Source organism: Callithrix jacchus, chromosome 1, assembly GCF_049354715.1.
Source record: "Callithrix jacchus isolate 240 chromosome 1, calJac240_pri, whole genome shotgun sequence".
NCBI lineage: Eukaryota > Metazoa > Chordata > Mammalia > Primates > Cebidae > Callithrix > Callithrix jacchus.
In genome coordinates this window covers 12,715,688-12,729,680 of record NC_133502.1, presented here as the reverse complement: position 1 = coordinate 12,729,680, position 13,993 = coordinate 12,715,688, and the positions used below count along the sequence as shown (strand labels likewise).

At 36.9% G+C, this 13,993-nt stretch overlaps 1 long non-coding RNA gene across 1 annotated transcript in view; it reads left to right on the top strand.

The window, feature by feature from the left end:
• The window catches only part of LOC118152172 (uncharacterized), a 55,084-nt gene extending 43,018 nt beyond the window's left edge, over positions 1–12,066 (top strand). Inside the window, exon 3 of the long non-coding RNA XR_013534231.1 lies at positions 11,873–12,066. This is a non-coding gene — a long non-coding RNA (uncharacterized LOC118152172). The remainder of the gene's footprint in view (positions 1–11,872) is intronic.
• The last annotated feature ends 1,927 nt before the right edge of the window (positions 12,067–13,993 follow it).

Sequence of the window (13,993 nt, the reverse complement as noted above, 5' to 3'; positions counted from 1 at the left end):
TATTCATGTTCTATTGCTGCTGCCATTAATTTCCACAATTTTTTTAATGTAAAGAACTTCTCTTTCTTAAAAGACTCATAAAATTTGAACTTCAAACAGTTATAAATGTATTATGTACATTTACCAAGGAAAATAAAATATATCCAACTTTTTTGTTGGTATATTTTTTCATGTTAAACTTGATGTGTTATTCTAATAACATTTGTCATTGCAAAAAACTTAGAAAATACAAATAATAAAAAAGAAAATAAAAATGATCTATTGCCCTGCTACCCGGATAGTTTCTGTTGACTCTATATGCACAAGTGTCTGTCCACATCCAAACAGAGACACACACACAAACACATGGACACACATTTTTACAAGTTGTATTATTATATGACACTCTTAATAATACATGTTAATGGTCAGAATACTACTATTCATCCATATTGTGTTCTCTTCTGCTAAGGCCACGAAATGGCTTACTTCCCCTCCTTTGAGGTTTGATGTGGTGGTCGACTTTGGCAAATAAAATGTAAGCTGAAGTGACATAAGTTACTTTGAAGTAGAAGCATTTTAATCCCTGGTAGTGACAACATGATATGCTCTTTTCCGGTTGTGACTTGGAGATGGAAGAAAAGAGATTTTCCCACAAGAGGGAAATATCTGGAAATGCTAAACCAGCAAGTAGAGGATGGAGGGCTGCCCTTAAGAGTCACCTGGTTCTATACGGGTCGTCGTGTACGGCACTGAGGACTTTGGAATTGTTCCCAAACTAGATTATGTTTATCTCTATTTATCTAGTTTATTCTGACCAGTAAAATCTTGAGCACTGCTCTGACATTTAATGTTCTACTAAATCATTTAAATGGCTAAACTACACTCTATCACGTAAATGTGGCGCAATTTATTCAGTTCAGTTTTTAGTGTTGCATATTTAAATTATTTCAATTTGCTAAGTTTTTATAAATAATATGGTAAGGAGTATATTTTTAGTTAAATTTTTGCTCATATATATGTTATTTTCTTGTTTTTTAAAATATATATGTTATTTTCTTAAGGTACAATCATGAAATGAAAAGTCATAGTTCAAAAGATACACAAAACCAGAAGCTTTTCATGCATAGTGTCAAATCATCCCACAAAAAAATTATTGACATCATCAATGGCATAAAAAATATGTGATTTCTCTATTTGATATAAATATTCTATCTATCTATCTACCTACCATATTTTGCCAAATTTAAAGGTAAAAATGTTTCCTTATTTTTAAAATTGTAATTCCAGGAGTTAAATATTTGTTTCTTTTTTTTAACTTTTATTTTAGGTCTGAGGGTACATGTGAAGGTTTGTTACATAGGTAAACATGTGTCACGGGGACTTGTGGTACAGAATATTTCATCACCCAGGTATTAAGCCCAGTCCCTAACAGTTATCTTTCCGGTTCATCTTCCCACTCCCACCCTCCCCACTCAAGTAGACCCTAGTGTCTGTTTACTTCTTCTCATTCTTAAGTTATCATTTCGCCCCCACTTATAAGTGAGAACATGCAGTATTTGGTTTTCTGTTCCGGTATTAGTTTGCTGAAGATGACCCAAATAGTTTTGGGTTTTATATTTAAGTCTTTAATCCATCTCGAGTTGATTTTTGTATATGGCTTAAGGAAGGGGTCCATCTATGATCCTACAGAAGACATGATCTCATATTTTTATGGCTACATAATATTCCACAATGTATATGTACCACATTTTTAAAATCCAATCTGTCATTGATGGGCATTTAGGTTGATTCCATGCCTTGGATATTGTGAATAGCACATGCATGTGTCTATATGGTAGAATGCTTTCCATTCCTCTGGGTATATATTCAGTAATGGAATTGCTGGGTCGAATGGTGATTCTGCTCTTAGCTCTTTGAAGAATCACCATATTGCTTTCCATGATGGTTGAGCTAACTTACAATTCCATCAACAGTGTATAAGTGCTCCCTTTTCTCTACAGCCTCACCAGCATCTGTTATTTTTTGACTTAATATAGACATTCTGAATGGTGTGAGGTGGCATCTCATTGTGGTTTTCATTTGTATTTCTCTAAACAGTGATATTGAGCCTTTTTTAATATGCTTTTTTGGCCACATGCATGTCTTCTTTTGAGAAGTGTCTGTTAATGTCTGTGCCCACTTTTTAATGGGGTTGTTTTTCTCTTATAAATCTGTTTAAGTTCTTTTTAGATGCTGGATATTAGATCTTTGTCAGATGCATAGTTGGCAAATACTTTCTCCCATTCAGAAGGTTGTCTGTTTACTCTGGTGTGATAGTTTCTTTTGCTGTGCAGAAGCTCTTTAGTTTAGTTTGACTCCACTTGTCAAGCTTTGCTTTCATTGAGATTGCTTTTGGTGTCTTTGTCATGAAATATTTGCCTGTTTCTATGTCCAGGAGGGTATTGCCTAGGTTGTCTTCCAGGATTTTAATAGTTTTGGGTTTTACATTTAAGTCTTTAATACATCTTGATTTGATATTAGTATATGGTGTAAGGAAGGGGTCCAACTTCAATCTTCTGTGTATGGTTAGCCAGTTTTCCCAGCATGATTTATTGAATAGGAAGTCTTCTCCCCATTGCTTATTTTTGTCAGCTTCATTGAAAATCAGATTGTTGTAGATGTGCAGGCTTATTTCTGGGCACTCTATTCTGTTCAATTTATCTACATGCCTGTTTTTGTACCAGTACCATGCTGTTTTGGTTACTGTAGCCTTGTAGTATAGTTTGAAGTCGGGTAATGTGATGCCTCCAGTTTTGTTCTTTTTTGCTTATGATTGCCTTGGCTATTTGGGCTCTTTCTGGGTCCATATATATATATATTTATATATAATGTATATAGAATATATTATATATAAATTATAATATTCAATTCATATTATTAATTATATGTATATACAATTTATATGTTTATATATAATTTATACATTATATATAAATATAATTTATATAAATTATATAGTATATACATATATTTATATTTATTTGTATATAACTATCAAATGTGATATATTGTTAATATATATAATTATATAATAATATATCATAACATATAATTAATACATATTTTATATATATGTTTTGAGACAGAGTCTTGCTTTGTCACCCAGGCTGGAGTGCAGTGACATGATCTTGGCTCACTCCAACCTCTGCTTCCTGGTTTCAAGTGATTCTTGTGCCTCAGCCTCCCCAGTAGCTGGAACTACAGGTGTGCACCACCACACCTGGCTAATTTTTGTAGTTTTAGTAGTGATGGGTTTCATCATGTTAGTCAGGCTGACCTCAGATAATCTGCCTGCTTCAGTCTCCCAAAGTGCTGGGATTACACATGTGAGCCACTGTGCCTGGACCATATACATTTTTAAATAGTTTTTTTCTAGTTCTGTTAAGAAATGTTGTTGGCTAGTTTGATAGCATTGAATCTGTAAACTGCTTTGGGCAGTATAGCCATTTTAATGGTATTGATTGTTTCCATCCATGAGCGTGGAATATTTTTCCGTTTGTTTGTGTCTTCTCTGATTTCTTTGAGCAGTGTTTTGTAATTCTCATTATAGAGATCTTTCATCTCCCTGATTAGCTGTATTCCTAGGTAATGTCTGTATGTGTGTATGTGTGTGTGTGGGGGGGGCAATTGTAAATGAGACTGCCTTTCTGATTTGGCTCTCAGTTTGACTGTTGTCGGTGTATAGGAATGTTAATAATATTTGTACATTTATTTTGTATCCTGCAACTTTGCTGAAGTTGTTCTATTAGCTGAAGGAGCTTTTGGGCTGAGACTGTGAGGTTTTCTAGATATGGAATCATGTCATCTGCAAACAGGGATAGTTTGAATTCCTGTCTTCCTATTTGGATGCCCTTTATTTCCTCTTGAATGATTGCTCTGGTTAGGTGTTCCAATACTATGTTGAATGGAAGTGGTGAGAGAAGACACCCTTGTCTTGTGCTGGGTTTCCATGGGACTGCTTCAAGCTTTTGCCATTCAGTATAATGTTGGCTGTAGGTTTGTCATAGATGGCTCTTATTATATTGAGGTATGTTCCTTCAATATTTAGTTTATTGAGAGTTTTGAACATGAACAGGTGTTGAATTTCATCAAAAGCTTTTTCTGCATCTGTTGCGATAAGCATGTGGTTTTTGGTTTTGGTTCTGTTTATGTGATGAATCACATTTGTTGATTTGTGTATGTTGAACCAACATTGCTCCCAGGGATGAAGCCTACTTAATCCTGATGGATAAGATTTTTGGCTGGATTTGGTTTGCAAGTATTTTGTTGAGAATTTTTGCACCAATGTTCATCAAGGATATTGGCCTAAAGCTTTCCTTTTTTGTTGTGCTTCTGTTACCTTTTGGTATCAAGATGATGCTTGCCTCGTAGAATGAGCTCCTCCTCAAATTTTTGGAATTGTTTCAGTAGAAATGAATGGTACCAGCTTTTCTTTGTATATCTAGTATAATTTGGCTGTGAATTCATCTAGTCCTGGGTTTTTTATTGTTGGTAGGCTATTTACTATCGGTTCAATTTCAGAGTTTGTTATTGGTCTATTAAGGGAATCAATTTCTTCCCAGCTCAGACCTGTGAGAGTGTGTGCATCCAGAAATTTATCTGTTTCTTCTAGGTTTTCTAGTTCGTGTGCATAGAGGTTTTCATAGCAGTTTCTAATGGTTGCTTTCATTTCTGAATTACCACAAATTTATTGGCTTAAGCAACACAAATTTATTACCTCATAGTTACGGAGGTCAGAGGTCTGGAATAAGTTTCTCTGAGCTAAAATCAAGGAGTCAACAAGGCTGTCAGCTTCCTGGAGGCTCTAGGACTGAATCCATTTTCCCGTCTTTTCCAGCAGTTAGACACCACCTGTGTTCCCTGGTTTCTCTTCTGCATCACTCTGACCTCTGCTTCTGTTGCCATATCCTTTTCTCTGACTCTGACCCTGCTGCCTCCCTCTTCTAAGGATCCTATGCTTTCATTGGACCCACCCACATAATCCAGAATAATCTCCCCATTTCTACATCCTAAATCATACCTGCAAAGTCTCTGTGACCATAAGAGGTAACAAATTCACAGGTTTCCAGGATTAGGATAGGGTCTCTGGGGGGCTATTATTCTATCTTCCACAAGTGCCTTTTATCAGGAATTATATTTTACTTGCTGCTACTAATCCTATATTGGCTTACTTTTATTTACTTTCTTATAGATCCTTTTTATCCACTTATTTTCAACTTTCCTCTGTCATTTTGTCCCAAGTATGTGTTTTGCATACAGGTCTTTTAAAAGTTATTATTCTTTTAGAAACGTCATTTGAAATTTCTTCCTCTGAAACAGAAAACTTCCATGTCTTTTCCAGATGTGTTAATTTTTAAAAGTCATCATATGTAGATATCATTTTCTCTTCAGGCAAGTTTTCTCGATAATAATCTGGATTCTCCAAAGCTGTTTTCTTCTCTTATAGGGCTCAGGTTTAAAGTAGAGAAAATTGTGGTCTGTGAATTTTTTTTTTTTTTTGCCTATCTTTTAAAAAAAGACTAAGTGTTTAACAGTTACCTGGAAATCGGATTCATCTGTCAGACATCTGACCGTGCTTTTATTCTGGTATTAGATATGTCTTTTTGACTTTAGTTTTGATGTCTTAAGATTTAAAGCCCAAAAGGATTATAAAAACCATGTACCTGCTGGAACAAGGGGTAAAAAGCTTGAGGAAGACAAATCTCAAATTGCTGAGAGCAGCAGAGCAAGTCATTTATATTAATGGCATAGCATCCATATGTTACAACGTGGCTACACTAGTAGCTGTAGTGATATATTTCATATAAGAATATCAGTCTTGGATGAGATGATTTCTTTCCTTTAGAAGTTTTTCTTCTCTGGGCCAGGCGCAGTGGCTCACACCTGTAATCCTAGCACTTTGGGAGGCTGAGGTGGGCAGATCACCTGAGGTCGGGAGTTCGAGACCAGCCAGGACAACATGGTGAAACCCTGTCTCTACTAAAACCACACAAATTAGCCGGGTCCACTAGTGTGTGCCTGTAATTCCAGCTACTCAGGAGGCCGAGGCAAGAGAGCACTTGAACCCAGGAGGCAGAGGTTGCAGTGAGCCACTGCACTCCAGCCTGGGCAACAGAGCAAGCAAAACACACATCTGCGGTACCAATACTAAGGGAAGATTCATGTTCAACTCTACCATGGATTGGTTTTTTCACAGACTGAACCCTTCATTCCTTACCTCCATTACGAATCTCTGAATTGAGCGACACATGTATGTAAACCTCACCTGGAAAGCAGACAACTTAGTTTCGATTATATATGAAAACTCCACTCCTGTATAGCTCTACCTTTCTTTATGTAGTTATTGTCACAAATTATGTCTTTATATATAATTGTGTGCCCATCAACACAGACATAGGATGTACAGTTGTCTTTTAAATCAGATAGGTAAAAAAGAGCTACAAACCAAAATTATATATTTATGCTATCTTTTGTATTTACCTATGTAAATGCATGAGTGTTAACTGGTTAGTTTTATTTTCACTTAAATCAGAATAATAGGTCTGATAATTCTAAATGATATGATTGATATTTACTTTAACTTTATCAATGTTTGTGCATTTTCTTCATTGTGTATAATAATTTATTGATAGGCAGTGAATATCCTGTATTAAAGAAACAGTCATTGACTGGTGCTACAAGCACATATTGAACACTGGACATTGGACTCTGTGCAGGAAGCGGTAAACTGCAGACTGCCATCAGAGAATTAACCTCGGAGGGGAGGAAGCTGACATGCATCGTCAAGCAATTTTATGATAATTTCATAAGTGCAACATTTACAACTATGTACCATGCACTGTGGCAACACATCAGATCCCGCCCTTAGTAATCAGGAAAAGCTGCCAAGAGAGGGACCAGAGAAGGAAGGAAGGTATACAGGAAGATAAAGTTGAAAAGGTCAGCAGTAATTTTAACAGATCACCTTGTCCACAGTGTGAAAACTGGTGTCTACAAAGGAAAAGGAAGAAAAGGTAAAAAGCCAGGTGGGAGGTTCAGCATTCTGTTCATGATGGGGGAGAACTGGGGTAGTGGTAGAGAAGGAAGCAGACTCTTGAGATACGCAAAAGTGCAAAGTGATCAAATGGGAGATTGTCTGGAGGTGGAAGGTAGGAGGTGGGTGAAAAAAGGATGCCTGCAAGGTGTCTGTCTTGGGCAGGACAAGAGACACACATCTTTACTGAGAGAAAGAATTCAGAAGAAGGAGCAAGCTGAGCAGTTGAGAGTTGGGGGAGGAGGTGCTAGAGAGGTGACTTCATCTAGGGGAGAACCAGGTAGAGCTATCCAGTGGGCTGGATATTTCAATTTCCCTTTTTTGTGTTTAAAAGATCTGTATTGACTAATTTCTATGTGCCAGACACACTACTAGGTCCTGGCAACACAATGTGCGGCCACATGGGCATGCTTCTTTCCCTTACGGAGTCTAATGGCAAAGGACAATAACATCTATACTTTTTTTTTCAAAAGACAAGTATAGATATTACAATAAAGAACATAAGTGAAATTATCATATTAAATCCCAGGAGCTTTGGGTACTCATGGGAGGTGCTCTGTAACATATTGAGTGTTCAGAAAAGGCTTTCTAGAGGAAGAATTGTCTAAACTTAAACCTAAATAATGTGTAGGAACTAGGAAGAATGTGTGATGGCATAAGATGGGGGGACCAGAGGAGCAGAAAGGAAACCAGATGATGGACATCTTTCAGACAGAAAATACTACATGCAAAGGAGTGGAGATGCAATGGATGGAATTCTTTTTTAATGGGCAGGAAATTAACATGACTGGAATGCAGATTGTGAGTAGGCAAGAGACACGAAATGACATTTAGTAAAGTAATTAGGGGGTCAGGGAAGGCACAAAGGGTCTTATAAACCAGACTAAGAACTTATGCTTTATCTGAAACAGGGTCACCAACCATTCTAGTTTTCCTGGGCCTGAGTGCTTTCTCAAGACACAGGATTTTCAGCACCAAATTGAAATAGTCCTGTACAAATCAGTACAACCGGTCACCCTAGAGAGCCATTTGATGGTTTTAAGTAGAGGTTTTCATGTATGATGAGGTTGTAGACGGGGGAGACCACTGTGGCTATGACATGGAGAAAGGAGGAGGCTGATGCAAAGTGACGAAATCTGATGATGGCCAAGCTGAGGCAGGGGGAGGTTCAGCAGAGACAGAGAAAAACCGGGTGGCTTTGTGAAAGTTTAAGAGATGCTATAATTTAACAAATGTGTAACAATTTAATGACTCGTTGGGTTTAACGTGTGAGAAAGGCATGTGGGTGGTTTGTGGCGCCATAGCCTAATTTCAGAGGGAGAGAATGGCTTTATACAATAAGATGAAAAGTTCTGTTTTAGACATGTTGAGCTTGTAAGGTTGTCAGATAAAATAATAGGACATCCAGTTAAACTGGAATATCAGACAAGACATGAGTACATTTTTATTTTGAGGATGGCCCAAAGAGGAATACTTATGGAATGTACACACGCAAAGGAAATTCAGTTTTAAATGAGTGTTCTGGTAACCTTATGAATTTGGGATGGCTGCAGACATCTGAATGGTAATATTCTTTGGGCAATCGGGAAGTGTGGGTTTGAAAAACTCAGGAAAAGGTTGGGCCTAAAGGTCAGGGCAGTGAAATCACAGTGATTTTTTAATTTTGTTAGAGAATCATTCCACGAAGTAAGCATCACCATTTAGTTCCAACCTATTTATGACCTAGGAATTTGTGTTTCTCACGTGATATAATTTGAACATTAGTTTAAGTGAAGGCAGCCCCTTTGCTCCCCTCCTAGTGCTGAGAGTTACCCTCCAGCTGCCTTCTTACTGCCAACCAATTTGCTCAAAATATAACCACATCCAGAGGTAAAGACGGACATCCTGTCCTTTTGCCAAATGAGCTTTTGAAATCACAGGACCAAGTTAGAAAAGTGTACTGATTGATCTTAGAAAGTTTTACTTAATGAACCCTAAAACAACATCTTTGAATAAACAGACTATATCCCCTGGCAATTCTAGGCAACAGAATTTGCTAGAATATAAGCAAACATTTTGGAGCAGGAGATTTTTTTAAAAACTTAAATAACATATACATCTGTAGGTGAGGCAACTTTTTCTATTAATTGATCATGGACTGGTTCAAATAATTGATGATTTTATCCAGATGTTACTGAAAGCAAATATGGTGATTTTTTAGAAGGCTACCCCTCTTTTAAATCTATTTTCAAAAAATGATAGGATATTTTTGGGAATAAAGGTGTACAAAGGCCACAGCCACATTTTTCTGCCCTGCTAGAAGAGCTTGCACATTCCTGCTGCCTTTAGGGTGAGCACGGGGCCCAGGGCTGTCTCTGGTTTATGCCTGCACTCTCAGAGTCCAGCAGAGATGCTTAGAATGCCTTTGGATCAGTCTCATTTCCACTGCTTTTGGTCCCACCTGCTACAGGACCTTCACGGTCTGAGAATTCTCTCTTAATTATTTCTAGGAATTAATAGTGAGTGCTTTGCCTATGCTGAGAAACAAGTTTAGTTCACTACCACCCTGTGGCCACGGCTGTTTCCTTGCCCTTGTGGCCTCAACTCGTGGAGTCCCACTGACTGCACGGAGTGAGACTGAATCTACACGGATCACAGAGGAAAGCCTTCCCACATTCCTCATTCACTGTGCTGCTGCCTCCGAGGTGTCAGAGGGACACTAGGTTGTCTGAAACTCACTGTGCTTTGTAGAAGTAAGGAGACAGATTGTTTTCCCATTTTGTGTGGATTTTTTTTTAATTCATGCCAAAGCAACGTCGCTCATACGCAGTGCTCTACAGAACTTTTAATAAAATTGCTAGTTCTCCATTTTAACCTTCAGTCAACGTTAAACATGCGCGCGAAGAGACAACAGTGACATCTGCTGGTGGTGGGAAACACTTTCAGTCGTTTTCTGAGTTTATATGAACCTTTAGTCAACACTGCACTGACCGCTGAGAATAGGTCTATAGGCCACAATTATGTTATTTTAAAAGTGTTGCACTGTGTATTCTTACTGATGAGCAAATGTTATTTACTATGTGAGTAACATACATATAAGATTCTAACCAAAATGAGTGAGCGGGTCAGAGAACTGCCCAGAGGACCTCACATTTCTAGGATATTTTGAAGTTGAAAAGTATTTGAAGTTGTGCCAGTTGTACAAAGGCACAAAACAGACAAATGAACAACAATCCTGTGTCACACTCAACCATGCTAGTACAGCACGGTGATTACACACATCAATTCTAGGGTGCACAGTTGGGTTTGAATCCCAACTCTTCCACTTAACAGCTATAACTTTAAGCAAGTAACCATCTTGTGGCTCAGCTTTCTCATCTGTAAGGTGCCAGTGAAGACAATGAGATCTACATTATAGGGTTGTCAAGAGGATTAAATGAACTATGTAAGTGCTTAGCATGGTCCCTGGCACATAGTAAGCACCCTCTGTGTACCATTAAGTAATATGTATTTAAGCATCATTATTCTTTAATGATTAAATATTATTTTAGTATCATTATGTATTTAAGTATTATTATTACATTTAGGTAGTGTTATGAAATGTTTCATATTAATTTTGAATGATTATCTGGAGAAGGAGTGGGAGTGAAATAAAACAAAGAAGCTTAAAAATCGCAGTCATTTCATCATAGCCAACTTGATGGTAAAATGAATCTGCCAGGCAACCCTAAAATTTATAAACTGTCTTCCAAAATTAAGAAGAAAAAATTTTAGCTTTTGATAGAGCAAAAATGTCTAATTTAGTTCTATTTTTACTAGCCATTGAATATACTAAAAAATTCAAGAGAAAAAAATAAGAAGTCATTTTTTTCACATTAGAATAGAGTCCTTTTAGGATCCCAAATGAATTGTTTTGCTTTACACTTTAAAAATAGCTATATCCTAACGTTATTAACCAACAGGCATTAAAGTAAAAAAAGGAATTAAATATAAGAAGATCCCAAAAGCCAACATATGTTAAGTGACATCACTTAAATCGCATTGATTAAAAATTTACCTAATAAAAACAACCACTGCAAGTGTCTTTCTAGAAAATGACAACAACCACCATGGTTTGCCCTATGCTTTGGACATTAGGAATCCAGCCTATACCTCTTTGTGGTTTTAAAAGGGACATTTGCACCCCTGGTAGGGCCATAGAATGGCAGAAGTACACAATTCACAGAGAAACAGAGCAGCAACTTGTCGACACTTTTTTACATCAACCATACAGGGATTGTTTTTTATGTTCTTAAGTTTTTATCAAACATATGCACAAGCAAAATTAGCAGAATTCTACTTCTCCATGTTGTCCAATAAACTAATTAGATCAGTTTCATAATCATATTGAAAGATTAAACTCATATAAGAGGGCAGAAATGGATAAAATTTTGTACAGTTAAATCAGGGTCAGTCAGATTTGAAGTTGTTTTAAAAGAAAAAGAAGACAGCCTATCAAAAAAACCCCACCACAAAACTCTGTGCATCTTAATCTGCTCTAATGACAGGCTTGAACAACTAACTGATAAAGTAAAATTAGTTCATTTTTAAACAATATTTGGGTAAAAGTATTGACATTGGATGAAGCAATGCCAATGAATTTGTAAGGAGTTTCATGGAAAAATACTAAAATGTATTAATTTGTTATTTGTTCCTAATTAAACTCATTTTTCAAATGGGATTTTCAAAAGAGAAGCAGATATCTACAGACAGGGCCCATCTATGACTGCAAAAACCAAAACGTTTCCTCCAGCACTCACTGCTTCATCTATCAGAAAATCTCTCTCTTGATTTTTGCAGAATATTCAATGACGAGTAAAACTAAAATGACTTACGAAGACTTTTTAAAAGCAAGATAAAATATCGCTGGGTGAGACGCTCAGCAACACACAGGCTGCCAGTTTCCCTGCACATCCAGGCCAGCCCTGAAGATGCCAGAAGAGAAATAGGAGATTGATAGAAGATACAGACACAATAGATGCAGAATTTAAAGAAGGAAATAACTAAAAATAAAACAATTTCTAAATGTGTGTGTGTGTATGTTTATACAACTAAGTCACCATAAACTTTAAAACCTAAGTGAAAAAGTTAAATTTCTAGCAAAAACAATTTTTAAAAATTGAAATGGAACACACAAATGAACTAAAAACCATTTTAAAAATTGACATTGTAATAACCAAAAAACACAGGCCAAAAATATTGTTCAAGTGCTGCCTACCAACCTTTTAAGAAACAGATAATGACTTCCTTCTGCTAACAGAAGGCAGGCATTATTTTTCTGAGCAGTGCAGCCATTTTGAATCTCTGCTAGAAACAACAAACAATGTAAATTAAAACTCATATTGAAAGATTACTCCAGTTTTTCCTCCAGCTGGTTTTTAGAGTCTGACTGACACATCCAGCTCTGAGGGTCTAACACCAGCTGGGGCTTGTGTTTTCTTTACTCAGACCTGATCTGTTTGAAGGGCAAGTCTTTGGCCACACTCTGCACTAGCTCCTAAGCCAATCAAAACTAAAAGATGAGATCACAGCCTTCTGCATCCACCAGGTTTTATTCAAGTACAGTTATGAGCTGCAGATAGACATGCTGAGAAGTTTCTTAGCAGGAGAGTTTTATGGAATCCCAGTTATTTCAACAAATGTTACTTATATATAGTACCAGCTCAGTCTAATTTTCAAAATGTACAGCAGCAAGAATCATTTTCCAAGCTTGAGATCTCTGGCTGGGTCCTTGCTAATTCACAGGTGGATCAATATAGTAGATTTTCAAGTGGCCTTTAATAGGAAACACACAAATCAGCTTTGCCTACATACAGCTGTGGCCCACAAAAGACGTGTCCTATACTCTTGAACTAGGCAATATTCTTATTATAGAATTGTCCTTGGACCCAATCCATCTAGATATATGAGCTAATATTGTGTTATTACTATCTATTAAGATGCTTTGGAAGTTATAAACACTTATTCATTCCACTATTTTTTATATGGCCAGCTACAGATTAAACAAAGTTTGAGATTCCAGAGAGAAATTGATGAATAAGACTGTATTAATCCGCTCTCATGCTGCCAATAAAGTCATACCTGAGACTGGGAAATTTATAAAGGAAAGAGGTTTAATGGACTCACAGTTTTGCATGGCTGGGGAGGCCTCACAATTATAGCAGAAGGTGAATGAGGAGCAAAGTCACGTTTTACATGGCAGTAGGCAAGAGGGGATGTACAGGGGAACTCCCCTTTATAAAACCATCAGATCTTGTGAAACTTATTCACTATCATGAGAACACCACAGGAAAAGCCTGTTCCATGATTCAATTACCTCCCCATAAGGATTATTACAATTAAAGGTGAGATTTGGATAGGGACACAGAGCTGAAACATATCAAAGACAAGTTTCTTTCTCTTTTGGAATTTATATTCTAATGAGAGAAGATAATTAAACATATAACAAATGACTCAATTTCAGATAATACCTAAAATGAAGAAAACATACAGGGTGATGGGGGTTGGTGGGGAAGCTAGATAAAGCACTGTTGGAAAACTTCTTGGAAGAGTTGACACATGAACCAAAACTGAACATTACATAGGTGTGAGCCTGGGAAGATCAGACATGGGAATCAACAAGCTAACGGCCCTAGTTTTGAAATGAGCTTTCTGTGTTCCATGAACATTGACAAGGCCAGTGTGCCTGCAAGTGGTGAAGAAGGAAAATGGTAAGAGGAAACAATTTCAGAGAGGAAGGTGTTCATTCAATAACAGGACCTTGTGAGCCAAAGTCAGAAGTGCAGTGAAAGACTGGGTTTCTACTTTGTGTTTTAAAAACAATTTATTATGGCTTGGACATTAGTCCAAGGAAAAAAACCTCTAGATCTGCTTCTAATTTTAAAAGAATCTGCAAAGCCCTTTTATGGGGTTGGTTTCATT